We start from the raw sequence: 14,138 nt of genomic DNA, 5'->3' as shown, positions 1-14,138 counted from the left end.
GGTAAAGGTGAGCAGCTGTGATGGGCTAGCTACAGACATTTGCACAGCCGGGTCAGGGATCTGGCCAGGTGCTGTGGTATCTACTCCGGATTGGCAGCAAAGAGCTTTTCTTACAAAGCATGCATGGTGGGCTGGGAGTGCAGCTCCATGGCAGAGTTCATGGTGTGGGTAATCCAGGACCTGGATTTCCTTCTCAGGGTTATCACAAAATGTGGGGTGTGCCACCACCCATAAGTCCCAGCTATCTGGCCAGCCGAGAAGGCAGCATAATTTGAGGCCAGCCTGGCCAGCATAGCAAGACTCTCTTGTTTTTGTGTTTCGTTTTTCTGGGTTTTGTTTTGTTTTGTTTTTTAATACATGGAAGCCGGGCATGGTGGCGCACACCTTTAATCCCAGCACTCGGGAGGCAGAGGCAGGTGGATCCCTGAGTTCGAGGTCAGCCTGGTCTACAGAGTTAGTTCCAGGATAGCCAGGGCCACGCAGAGAAATTCTGTCTTGAAAACAAAACCAAACAAAACAAAGAAACAAAAACAAAACAAAGCAAAAAGAAAGAAAAACCAGAACGAATTCCAGGAAAGAAAACCTAAAGAATGAGATTAAAGGTAGGCAGAAGGCAGCGAGTACGGAGCACACATTTGCATCCCTGCTGATCAGCAGGAGAATTGCAAAGGCTACTGTGTGAGGATGCCTGGGCTGCAGAATGAGTTAGTTGGAAGCCATTCTGGACCATATAATAACAACAAACAAAGAGGGAAGTTCGAGCATTTTACTGCACATTCCTTTCTTTCTCCTATCCTTTTAGACTCAGCAAGTTAGAGGCACCATTGGAAGCAGTTATAGTCGAATGGGAGTGAGGAGGAGGAGAGGAAGGGGGTCTGACCTGGTGGTGACAGGCCCACAGTAATACCCCACCTCCAGGGTCACAAGAATCAGCAGTGGTGGCCTTGTTGCTCACTGAGCCAGTGAGCAGGGTTTTTGTCGACCCCCGTACAGTAGTCTGTATCTTTGTTTCTGTTTTTTGACTCTTCTGATACTTCCGTCTTTCTAGCAATTCTGTGTATTGCTCAATGTCTTTCCAAGATTAGCCTGGGCCTGGTGCCAGCCACGAAGTTCCTGATCCTGTTACCAGTTTGTGGCTACTGGGAGATTCTCTTTACAGCAACACATTTGTGGTTTTAGAACATGGGAGGCTGACGAGCAAGCTCTCACTTGCTAGAGCAGGTTTTCATCCTGACCCAGGGACACTCTGGTGGACACAGACATGGTCAACACAAATCCTCTGATGAAGGGGCCCCTTTGCCTCTTTTCTCATCTAGCTTCTAGGAGCAGCGTGGCAAGAGCTTGGTGACATTATCCACTGGTCTAACTCTATGTCAAGGGATTCTGTCACCTCAGGAACCCCGCTGAGATTCTGGCTTCTGTCATTGCTGTGGTCCTGCTTACCTTGACCAAGTCTAGCCTGTGCCATTGAGAATTGTCTGTATTCTGTCAATCATGTATTTTAATAAAATGCTGATTGGCCAGGCAGGAAGTATAGGCGGGTCAACCAGACAGGAAGTAGAGGCGGTGCAATGAGAATAGGATAAGGCTAGGGAGGAGGAAACTCCCTCCGCCACTCCTGCGCAGACCACCGAAAAGGCAACATGTAAGCTGACAGCTGAAAAAGGTACTAAGCCAGATGGCTAACATAGATCAGAATAATGGGTGAAGATAAGTCATAAGAACTAATAAGTAGCCTGACCTAGTGGGCCATTCAGCTTTATAATCTTATGGAGTCCTGTGTGTGATTTTCGTTGGGAGTTGCCAGTTGTGGGGTACCGGGCGGGACAGAAACCCCAACAAGCCGGCCCATCATGTTACATGGCGCCCACGTGGATAACTGAATCCACAGAAAGCCTGAGAAAGCTTGGGAAAGAATAGAGTAAAGCATATTTTCTTGGTAACAGCAATTTCTTGAGTCTGCTCTGCTTGCTAGAGGCAAGCAAGTGCTCTCATCTAAGAGAGGCTTCCTGACTCAGCTTTAGCTGCAAAACCCTGCAGCTCATTAAGAGGTCCTGCCACAAAACTCTTAAACGGTGTTGGTGAAGAGCCGAATGCATGCTTTTTGGTTTTCCACTGTAGCAGGAAAAAAGCCACGTTGTTTTAAAATGCCGGCTTTCTGGGCTGCCCTGCCAAGGCAATCTCTGACTGTTTCAGGCAGGCAGTCCGACTGAGTGTGGTCTGTGAGCAGAATGCTGCAGCTTGCTTACTAGCAGGGACCTTGAAATGCCACAGAGTTGTGGCAATAAAATGGCTTCAGCAGTACCTCTGCCATGAGGCTGGAAAGCTAAGGAATGGCCTAGATCCAGCCGTCAAAGCCACGGTTTTAGGCTCACGTGGTCAGAAAAAGAGAGATACAGTAAAGAGAGGTTCAAAGACGAAGAAAACCTCTAAATGGTTTACTATGTGTTAAAAATATATGCAGACTAAAGGTTAAAGTCATTAAAAATAAAAAAGAAAGAAAGGGAGAAATAGGGTGTGGTGGCACACACCTTTAATTCCAATGCCTGGGAGGCAGAGGCATATTGACCTCTGTGACTTCAAGGGGTAGAGGTAGATTGACCTCTGTGACTTCAAGGTGTGGTAGCACACACCTTTAATCCCAATGCCTGGGAGGCAGAGACAGACAGATCTCTGTGAGTTCAAGGTGTGGTAGCATACACCTTTGAGCCCAGCACTGGGGAGGCAGAGACAGAGGATCTCTGTGAGTTCAAGGACAGCCTGGTCTACAGAGTTATTCCAGGACAAAGATATATACAGAGAACCTGTCTCAAAAATCCAAAAGTTAAAAGTAAAAATAAAAGAAATAGAGGTTGAAATAAAGCCACATAAAGATGGAAAATACAGAGAATCTTGATACTGTATGCTATTGTGCTCTCTTTTAATTGTTTGAATGCTGAGAAAGGAGCAACAGTCGCCAAAAGACATTTGCTTATAAATGCTGCAGAATTAATCCAAGATAGGTATTTTGAAAATACCTTGGCTTCAAAATTGAAGTCAAAAGGTATGTTACTTTGGAGAAGAGATTTTGCTTTTGTTTCCACAGAAAATGAGAGGCTGTGGATTCATTCTGAGTTAAGAAAAATCAGGTTCGAAAAAGGAAGACCACCTGAGAAATCTCCGATAGGAATAGATGGCCCAGATGACAGAGTTCTACATCCAGAACAGATTCAAGACTGCTGCCTGAGATGATCAAGACTCACAGGATACTCCAGTCAGGACTTGATTATAACTCTAAATTTTCTTTAGGTCCCCATAAGATCATCAGCGCCCCCAACCAGCAGGAAGTAGCCTGAAATACTACGCCCACATTCCCAACAAATGGATTATGGGTATTTTCCTTGGCGGAAGGAGCGGAAGGAGCTCCTGCTGCAGAGCTGGAGAGACGTTCAGCAGCTAAGAGCACTAGTTGCTCTTGCAAAAGACTGGAGTTCAATCCCTAGCACCTACATTGGGTATCTCACCTTCTTTTAACCCAGTTTCAGGGAATCCAATACCCTCCTCCAACCTCCATAGGCACCTGCAAGACATGTACACACATACGTGTAGACACACATACATAAAATCTTTAAAGAAAAAATAAAAGAGAAAATGCAATACTTCCTCAGCCTGGGGAGGGGGGTTCAGGTGCCTCCCACTCTCAGACTCTGGCAGTAATAAGGGCCAGACATCGTTTATAGAAAGAGACATTTTTTTCTTAGTCATCTGCTTGATGACATCCTGAATTGTGGCACCATCTCAGTCGTCTGTCCTTGGGAAAGGCTGAGGATCCTGGCTTGTCTCTGTTGGTAGGAGAGTTTCAGTACAATAGTATAGTTAGGAGCCAGTGGTTACGAGGGCTTGCTGCTCTTTTAGAGGGGTTCAGTTCCCAGCACCCCCTTCGGGTGTCTCACAATTGCTTGTAACTCCAGCTTCAGGGGATATGATGTACTCTTCTGGCCTCCAAGGGCATGTACAACACACACACACACACACACACTTACATACACACACACACACACACATACACACTTTTTAAAGTAAAGATCTTGTGTCCACCTTCCTTCTCTTGCCAATTAGTACCTCCTGCTTAGTCCCCCAAAGCTGCGATGGACTGGATTTTAGATGTTTCTAGCTATTTACTTTCTTGGCAGCTCCTGTTCAGGACTCTGAAATATGGTACTCATCTGTATTTAGTCAAATAGAAGTTAAGAACCAGATACTAATTTATCTTGATCCATTAGAGGCATAAAACATCACCAGTTTCAGCTAATCAAACAAAGGAGAGTTTTCTGAACAGCAATCAGGTAGCTCAAAGCCGACAGGAGGCTGGAAATTCAGTCTTGAAATGGGACAGTTGCCAACAGAAAGTGGTCAGCTATTTTATCTGGGAGTTAAAGAGGGGATGAGGTTGCTCCAAGCCCTCATTTCTGATGATATATGGCCCTATCTGTGATTCAGTCTCAGGGAGCTGGTGGCTCACACAGTAGAACACTTTGTCCCAGGATGTGTGAGGTTCTAGGTTTGGTACCCAATATTATAGAAGAAAGACAATGAAGAAGATTCATTCTCTCGGGGCTAGGGAGATGGAGCAGCGGTAGAGTGCTGGTGATGACACGCAAGCATGCGTCCCTGAGTTTGGATCCCCTGCACTCATATGAAAAGCTGAGCTTTGCTACCTAGGAGCCCAGCACAGAGTAAGCAGAGGCAGGAGGGGCCCTGGAACTCGCTGACCAGCCAGTCTAGCTGAATAGTGAGAGACCCTATTTTTTCCTTTTTTACTTACTTACTTACTTAATTTTTTACAGACCAATCCCAGTTCTCCCTCCTTGTTTTCCTCCCCCTTCCCCCTCTTTCCCCCACTCCATTCCCCCTCCCCTCCTCAGGGAGGGTAAGTCCTCCCCTGGGAAGTCAGTTAAATCTGTCCCATTAGCTCCTTGAGGCAGGACCAAGGCCCCCTTCTCACCCCCCACAACCCCCATGCTTATGAAGAGCAAGGTATCTCTCTATAGAGAATGGGCTCCATACTACCCAAGGCCCACCATTGTTACCTGACTTCAGGGGGCCTAGTTCGGTCCTATGTAGTAGTCAGTTTGGAGTCAGTGAGCTCCCACTAGTTTGGGTCAGCTGATTCCATGGGTTTCCCCACCACGCCCTTGACCCCTTTGTTCATCCTGTCGCTCTTCCTTCTCTTCGACTGTACGCCAGGACCTGGCCCAGTGGTCAGTTGTGGATCTCTGGATCTGCTTCCATCAGTTTTTGGGTGAGGGTTCTGTGATGTCAACGTAGTAATTGTAACCTGATTACAGGGGAAGGTTAGTTAAGGCACTCTCTCCAATTGCTTAGATTCTTAGCTGGGGTCATCCTTGTGCAATATAAGGGAGATTAATTCTAAAAAGAAAAGTAAAGTGCTATTTTTTTTCCAATGGAAGGGGATAAAAAAGCACAGTAAGCAATTAAAATAAACAACCACTACTGTCCACGGAGTCACCTGCCTCTCCCAAACTCCTAGCCCAACCTATTGCACAGATAACAGGTTTGACTTCAGCTGCCTTCATATTCAGTGCCTGGGTCCTTGACAAGCTGTCCAGAAAAAGTCTCAAGAGTGCCCTCTGGTGTCTGAGAGGAGTCACAACTACTTCGAGAAGAGAAACTCAATGAATTCCACTGCCTGAACCTCAGAACATGGCACACAGGTCTGATTCCCTCCCACTGTATGAATAATAAGGCATGGCCTAGTCTGAAACCTGGAGAGAACACCTGAGCGTGCCCTCGTCAGCCGTAGCTGCCTGTTTGGCACAGTCTAGAGACACCCGAGGGAGTCTCAGTTGAGGGATAGATAGCCCAGGTCAGATTGGCCTGTGACCACGTATAGGAAGGATGGATGATTGATGCGGAAGGTCTCAGCCCACTATGGATGGCACCATCCCTAAGAAAGTGGGCCTGGGCTGTATAAGAAAGCTAGCTAAGTATAAGTGAGAGGGTGAGCCATTAAGCAGGGTTCCTCCATGGTCCCTGCCTCCAGGTTCCTGCCTCAAGTTCCTGCCCTTGAGGGACTGTGATGTGGATGTCACAAATAAATCCTCTCCTCCCCTAAGTTGCTTTTGGTCAGAATGTTTTATCATAGCAACATGAATTAAGCCAGGGCATAGGGCTTTAGTATTTTCTCTTATGACTTTTTCTGTGGTACCAAGGATTGAAACCAGGGTCTCACACGTGTTGGCAAAGTACCCTACCACTGAGCTACACCTTTGGCCCCATCAGGGTTTTAGGAGTCATCAGTCCAGCGGCCTTCCTCCTTCCGCGGTGTCTCATCACTTCATCGCTCAGCTCTGCCCCATTTATCCTATGTTATTTTAACAAAATCTCAACTGTTCAACTTTACCAATAGAGACTCAGGAGCCAGACGCTGCTAGTTCAGAGAGGAGAGAGAGTAGTTAGCTGACTATTTTCCTCTGCTGATGCTCCCGAACCAGAAGTCTCCTCTCTTTCTTCACTGTCTCCAAGCAACCTCCTCAAACTCAATGTCCCTCCTTCTACTTCCTGGGTTCCTCTCTAGCTGTCCTCCTGACTCGGTCTTACTCTCTGTTTTGTTGTTGATTTTTTCCCAAATAATTTAATCTTCACTTCCTGTCAACTGGTTCCTTGTCTGCCTCTTGACCTCTGATTGACTTTATTTAATCCTGTTTGCAATATTCAACAGAAACCTCTTGGATTAAAAGTGTGCCATAGGGTTGAGCCACACCACAGCTAGAAATGAGTTTTTCCAGCAAATAACACAATCTTGGGGCTCACAGTGTGATCGAAAATGCTACAGCAATTCTACACTTCATTTCCCCTGCATCCACCAATGCACCTCTGCCATGGTTAATACTGATTGACAACCTGGCAGGGCTTGGGCTTTCCTCGGTGTGTCTGTAGGGTGTTTCCTAGAAGGGGGTCACTGAGGTGGGGAGACCAACCCTAAATGCGGGCTGCACCGTTCCACAGGCTGGGGTCCTGGACTGAACAAAAAGGGAAATGCAAGCTGAGCAAGGACATTCGTGTCTGTCTGCTTCCTCCCCCAAAAGACACAATGTGACAACTGCCTCTCACACTTCTGCACCCTCAAACTGTGAGCCAGAAGAAATCTCCAATTCCTTCCTTCAGTTGCTTTTTTCTTTAAAGATTTATTTATTATGTATATAGCGCTCTGCCCACATGCCAGAAGAGGACACCAGATCTCATTATAGACAGTTATGAGCCACCACGTGGTTGCTGGGTTTGAACTCAGGACCCCTGGAAGAGCAGCCAGTGCTCTTAACCTCTGAGCCATCTCGCCAGCCTCCTTCAGTTGATTTTGTTAGAGCAGTGAGGAAAGTGACAGATACACTGGGCAAGACAGACTTCTCCCTTCTTCTGCTCTTGCATAAGAAAAAAAATCCACATACCCTGCAGTAGTGATTGTGAGAGTCCTGGAACTTGGAGGCAGAGGCAGGTGGATTCCTGTGAGTTTGAGGCCAGCCTGGTCTACATAAAGTTCTAGGACAGCTAGGGCTACATAGAGAGACTCTACCTTAAAAAAAAAATCCTTGTGTGTGTGTGTGTGTGTGTGTGTGTGTGTGTGTGAGGGAGAGAGAGAAAGAGAGAGAGAGAGAGAGAGACAACACTTACACACACACACACACACACACACACACACAGAGAGAGAGAGAGAGAGAGAGAGAGAGAATATGCTAAAGTCCTGCCTTCCAAGTGTTGGATTACAGGTATGAGCCACCATGACTGACTCTTTTTTGTTTTGTTTTATTTTTTTGGTTTTTCCAAACAGGGTTTCTCTGTAGCTTTGGTGCCTGTCTTAGAACTAGCTCTTGTAGACCAGGCTGGTCTCAAACTCACAGAGATCTGCCTGCCTCTGCCTCCCAAGTACTAGGATTTAAGGCATGCGCCACCACTGCCCAGTCTCATGACTGACTCTTATTCTAAATATTATTCAGCATTATTGTGTATCAGAATCAATGCTGGATATCAGTGAAACAGACTTACGGTTTAGGGGGAATGAGAAACGAATTAAATGAATATACACAGAGGTTATTAAACTGTGGTGTAGGACTTGAGGGGAAGCATAAGAAATAAGAGTTAACGGCAGAAGAACCCGGTTTTTGCAGGTTAGGGGCGTTTCCTTGAGCAGAGATCAGGGTTATCTGTTATCTGAAGGATGATTGGATGGAAAAAGATGGAGAGGGAGGACCAGGTGGAATACACCCGGTGGGAAGAACCGGAAAGAGGGACTTCCTGAAGGTGAGGAAAACTTTGGGGTGTCTAAGACTAGAAAGTTCCAGTGCTTGCCTGTGTGAGGGAAGGTCTGGGGAGGAGGGCGGACAACAGGACCTTGGGTTGTGGAGTCGATCTCCTAAGGGCATCCATGAACGACTAAATGGCTTTAAACTGGCTGCAGTGTGCGGGATGGGTTGTTTAGGAAGGAGAAGTAAGGGAGGTCCCATCGGGCAAGAGAGAAGTGGAAATGGGGTAGGTGGAGGACCGGTCGGAGATGTTTTGGCTTAGGAATGGGAGGACTTGATAACCCATTGCAGGTGAAGGGCTCCTAGCCTGAACGTTTCCTTTCCCCTTTTGCTCCTCCCGACACCACCGCCCCCACGGCAGGCTTGCAGTTCGCACCTCTCCCGGGAGGTGGCAGCAAACGGAAAAAAGCCGGTCACTTTTAGCTGTCTCCTAGCCTGGCTTCCCGCCGCTGGCCCTAGGCTTCATATTTCTTTAAAACTTCTTTAAAAACCGTCTTTCTGAGCGGCCTCAGAGGGTGGAGGGTATGACTTAACCAGCGAATCTTTCCTGGGGCAGAGGCCTAGACTGACTCAGTGATTTTTGTGGCGGGGCCTCCCTCTTTATTTTTGGCTGGAGCCCGGTTTGCACAGGCTTCCTGTGAGGCGGTTGCTGTCTTTTCGGGGCCAAGCCACGGACCCACGGGGACATTCTTCCTTCACTAACTCAGACCTGAGGGTCAAAGAATGAGACAGGCTGAGTCCAGGTGATGACGGAGCCTGGAGCTGATCTGGGAACCCTGTTAGAATCTGAGGAGAGGCTGTTGTCAACAGGCTCAAAGGTGTGTAAGCAGCAGACTGAGATTCATCAAGTAGGGTAAGGGGCAGAGAAAGAGAGGGCTGGGTAGCAGATGAAGAAGTATTAACCACTCAACCCCACCCCTACCGCCCCACTAACTACCGTCTTTCTGAGCGGCCTCAGAGGGCGGAGGGTATGACTTAACCAGCGAAGCTTTCCCGGGGCAGAGGCCTAGACTGACTCGTCCATCCGCACAAAGAGCAAAAACCTAGGGGCTATTCCGGAGAAGCAAACGTCAGAATCCAGGGCCTACCCTTAGCACCGGGACTGGTTTCCGTAGACCAGCATGTAGAGCTGAACCTGCCGTGTGATGACCCCTCCAGGATGCGTCTTCCCTGGCCGACAGGCCTTTTTTCTCTTCCTCCTCCTCATTTTTTGGTTATCAGGGCTCTGGTAGCTCAGGCTGACCTCAAACTCACTATGAACTTCTGATCCTCTTGCCTCTATCCCCTGAGTGCTGGAATTGTAGGTGTGCACCAGGGTTATTCAGCTCCAGGGACTGGGTGTGGGAATCTGTGGGTGCTCCACCGTAGACGTGGGTGCTCTACATCTACGGAAGTGCTCGACCAACAGAGTTAAGTCCCTAGTCTTCAGTGTCAGTTTTCACCGAATCTGTTAGCCTGTCTAATTCATCAAATGTGTGAGGAAGATCTGCGGTGTACAGCTGTGTGAGTCACCTCTGCCTTACTCTAACAGGATGCCTGAGAAAATTCACTTAAAAGAGGAAAGAGTACTTCACACTCATAATTTCAGAGGTTTCAGTCCATGGTTGTCAGCCCTTGGCTTTGAGTCTTTGGTGGCACTGGGCATAATGGTAGTGGCATATGGCGGAGGTTTATTCATATCACTCCATCTCGAAAGCAGAGCAAGGACCGAGTTGAGGTCCCCCAATCCACTTCAAGAGCACACCCTCGGTGACCTAACTTCCTTCCATTAGGCAACACATCTTAAAGGTACCACCATCCCCAGCAACATCACAGGCTGGTGACTAAGTTTCTAACACACAGACCTTTGGGGAGCATTAGGGACCTAAACTATGGTGGTGGTCCATCCATCACTTAGTCCAAGTACTCTGAGAGGCAGAGACTACGGAATCTTGAACCCTGATGCTCACAGGTCATCTCTAACTGGCCTTGTATAATATTTTCATGTTTTGGTAGCACGGATCTCCTGATACTAGCGAACATGATATGACTTTGTTTATGACCATTTCTCCTTGCCTTGGACTCCAGTCACCTTGAATGACTTGTAGTTCTCAGCCAAATTATCTGTCTATCTATCTATCTATCTATCTATCTATCTATCTATCTATCTAATCTGTATCTATATTTCAAAGCCACATCTTTGCTAATTGCTTCCATCACCTGAGATAGTTCTTTTTTAAATAAATATTTTCTATCTTTCCTTTTTCTTATTTTTTCTTTTTATCTTTAAGATTTGTTTTTTTTTAATGTATATTGGTGCTTTACCTGCATGTATGTCTATGTGAGGACACCATATCTCCTGGAAATGGAATTACAGACAGTTGTAAGCTGCCATGTGGGTGCTGGGAATTGAACCTGGGTCTTCTAGAAGAACAGTCAGTGTTCTTAACCACTGAGCCATCTTCCCAGCCCCCCTGAGATAGTTCTTGGCCTATTGCATCACGCACGGTTCTCCAGAGCAACAGAGCCAGAAGGGTGCGTATGTAATTAGAAAAGCCACAGTCCCATCTATAGGCTAGTGACATAATTCACAAAATTCCAAGGATCTGAGAACTACGAGTACTGTTGTTCGAGGCTGAGAGAATATGGACGTTCCAACTCAACACAGTGAACAAACTTATACTTGGTAATGGCTAGTGTAACTTGTCAATGTGACAAAATCTAGAATTGTCTGGTGGTTAGAAGATCTGGAAGCTGGGTGTATATGTGATTTATGTATGTGTATGAGTGTATGTGTACTCACCTTGTGGTTTATGTGTATATATGAGTGTATACACCCACCCGTGGAAGATTGTTATGTATGTATGAGTGTGTGCATTTGCCCATGTTGGGTAGTTTATGTGTATATGAATGTGTGTGCACTTACTTGTGTTAGGTGGTTTATGTGTATATGTGTATGAGTGTGTGTGTGTGTGTGTGTGGTGTGGGAAGTTCTTCTGTATATGTATTGTTTTTATTGGCTAATGAATAAAGAAGCTACTTAGCCTATGTCAGAGTAGAATAGAGCTAGGTGGGAAAATTAAACTGAATGCTAGGAGAAAGAAGGTGGAGTCAAAGGGAGATGCCATGTTGCCTCCACCGAAGGAAATAGATGCCTGGGAACTTTACTAGTAAGCCATGAGCCTTGTGGTGATGCACAAATTAATAGAAATGGGTTAATTAAAGATATAAGAGCTAGCTAGAAAGATACTTGTGATATTGGCCAAGCAGTGTTTTAATTGATACAGTTTATATGTGGTTATTTCAGGTCTGGGCAGCTGGGAAACTAACAAGCAGTCTCTACCAACATGTGTGTGTGTGTGTGTGTGTGTGTGTGTGTGTGTATTTACCTGTGTCGGGTGGTATGTGTGTGTGTGTGTGTGTATGAGTGTGTGTGCACTCACCCAGGGAAGATTATCTTGATTGTGCGGTGGGTGAGCCATTCCATGGGGGTCCTGGGTTGTGTAACTGGAGAAAGAGCTACACAAGCAAAGGCATGGCTTCATTCCACTCTGCTTCCCGACTGTAGATGCGCTGTCACCAGCTCCTTGAACTATCAGGGAAATAAACCTTTTTCCCTTGAGCTTATTTTTGTGTGGGTATTTTATCACAGCAGCAAGAAAGGGAGCAAAGGCATCCTTCCTCTACCCCTTTGCTTGAGTCAGGACTTTGCTCAAGGGATGTTTCCTCCTACACTGGGAAGGGTGGGTCTTTTGAAATGGGTGTATTGCTCTGCTAATCTCTTCTAGCCACACCCAGAAGTAATGTTTTATCAGCTACCTGGACATCCCTCAAACCGACACAGCAACTATATCATAACTAAGTCACCCCCTCTGTTAACTTGGCACTCATTGGACTTCATCTCTTTAGTGATGCTTAATCTCCTAATAAAGACATTAAAAAGTCATTGTTCCACCCAATATGGCATATTTATATTGCATATAATTGAAAAGACTTTTATCCTTCCTGGAAGAGAGGGTAAAGTCCTTGAGTGAAGTCTGCTGTTCCCAGGTACTACAATGAAATATTAACAGTAGTTGAATACTGACTTAAGAGGCAATTTGAACTTAAACTACATGGAAGGGGAATGGAAAAAGAAAGAAAAGCAAAGATATCTGATGTACATATAACTGTTTTAATACACAAACATTCTTAACAAAAGAAGGAGAAACGTGAAAATTATAGTTCTCATTTTTGTATGTGGTCACAATGATCATGTCTGTGTATGCGTGTTTTGCCTGAAAATATGTATGTGCACTCCATGCATGCCTGGTGGCCAGAGAGGACAGAAGAGGATGCTGTGGAATCCCCTGGAACTGGAGTTGTGGATGGTTGGGAGCTGTATGGGAACCAAATCCAGGTCCTCTGCAACAGCAGCAAATGCTCTTGCTGCTGGGCTGTCCATCCAGCTCCCACAGCTGGTGCTTATAACTACCTTCTATTGCTTGTCTGTATCTCCTCTGCCTTCAGAAGAACATCAAAACTGGTTTTGATTCTATACAGGTTGAGTGACAGGAGCCTTCGTCCCTGGAGGGTCTGAGTTATTAGTAGTCTTTGGTTCTTTTTTAGCTTTCCATTGACCTTAACCACAGGGTATGGAAAGACTAAGAGACATGTAGGAGAACCTAACCCAGATGGAGGACCAAAGATGATACTGAATTAGACAAGAGAGGGAACAGAGAGGGAGAAAATGTTCATATCAAGAATTACTGGGAAGAACTCTATCATATTTGGGCTACTGCAGACTGTTTGGCACGAACTCCAAAGATCAAGTGAGATATGATGAGAGAGAAGGCTGAACTCGTTTATGCAAGCTTACAACAGATACCTTCCATTCTAATGGTTTCGAGCTTTTGTCCTGAAAACATTAGGGAGATTCTAAAGGATTTTGAAAAGGGGAGGATGGGATCAAAACTGGGATTTAAAGGATAATACTGACCCAAGGGAGAGGTGATATGCATGTATGTAGGGGTGGGTGTGGTGGTTTGAAAGAAAATGGCCCCTAAAGGGAGTGGCACTATTAGGAGGTGTGGCTTTGTTGAAGTAGGTGTGGCCTTGTTGGAGGAAGTATGTTACTACTGAGGTGGGCTTTGAGATCTTATATATGCTCAAGCCATGCCCAGTGTTTCAGACCTCTTTCTGTTGCCTTCAAAATGTAGAACTTTCAGCTACTTCTCCAGCAACATGTCTGCCAGCATGTTGCCATGTTCCACTATGACGATAATGGACTGAATCTCTGAACTGTAAGCGATTTACATGCTTTCCTTTGTAAGAGTTGCCATGGTCATGGTGTCTCTTCGCAGCATAGAAACTCTAAGACAGTGAGTATACCATGCTGTGGTCCCAGCATTTAAGAAGCAGAGGTAGGAGAATGGAAATTAAGGTGATCTTCAGCCATAAGTACGTGTGAGGCCAGCCTGGGCTATCGCAACAAACAAATGAAATTTAAAAATAAAGACTAACTCTGAACTGAGTGTGGTAGTGCATGTCCATGGTACCAATACCCAGGAAGCTGAAGCAGAAAGATTGCCACAGGTTTGAGGCCAGCCATCACCACATAAGAAAACCCTGTCTTAAAACAAAAGGGACTGAAAATATGGTTCCATGGTTAAGAGCACTGGCTACTCTTACAGAGGACCTGAATTCAATTCCCAGCACCCACATGGATGTTCACAACTGTCTATAATTCCAGATCCAGGGGAACCAACACCCTCTCTGGCCTCCACTGGCACTGTACACACACGGTGCACAGACATGCATGCACATATAAAAGAAGCAATTTTTTTAAAAAAAATCAAAAACCATAACTCTGGTGTTATT

The sequence above is a fragment of the Myodes glareolus genome, chromosome 5 (assembly GCF_982192425.1).
Source record: "Myodes glareolus chromosome 5, mMyoGla1.1, whole genome shotgun sequence".
Lineage (NCBI taxonomy): Eukaryota > Metazoa > Chordata > Mammalia > Rodentia > Cricetidae > Myodes > Myodes glareolus.
Note: the sequence above shows the minus strand (reverse complement) of the source record.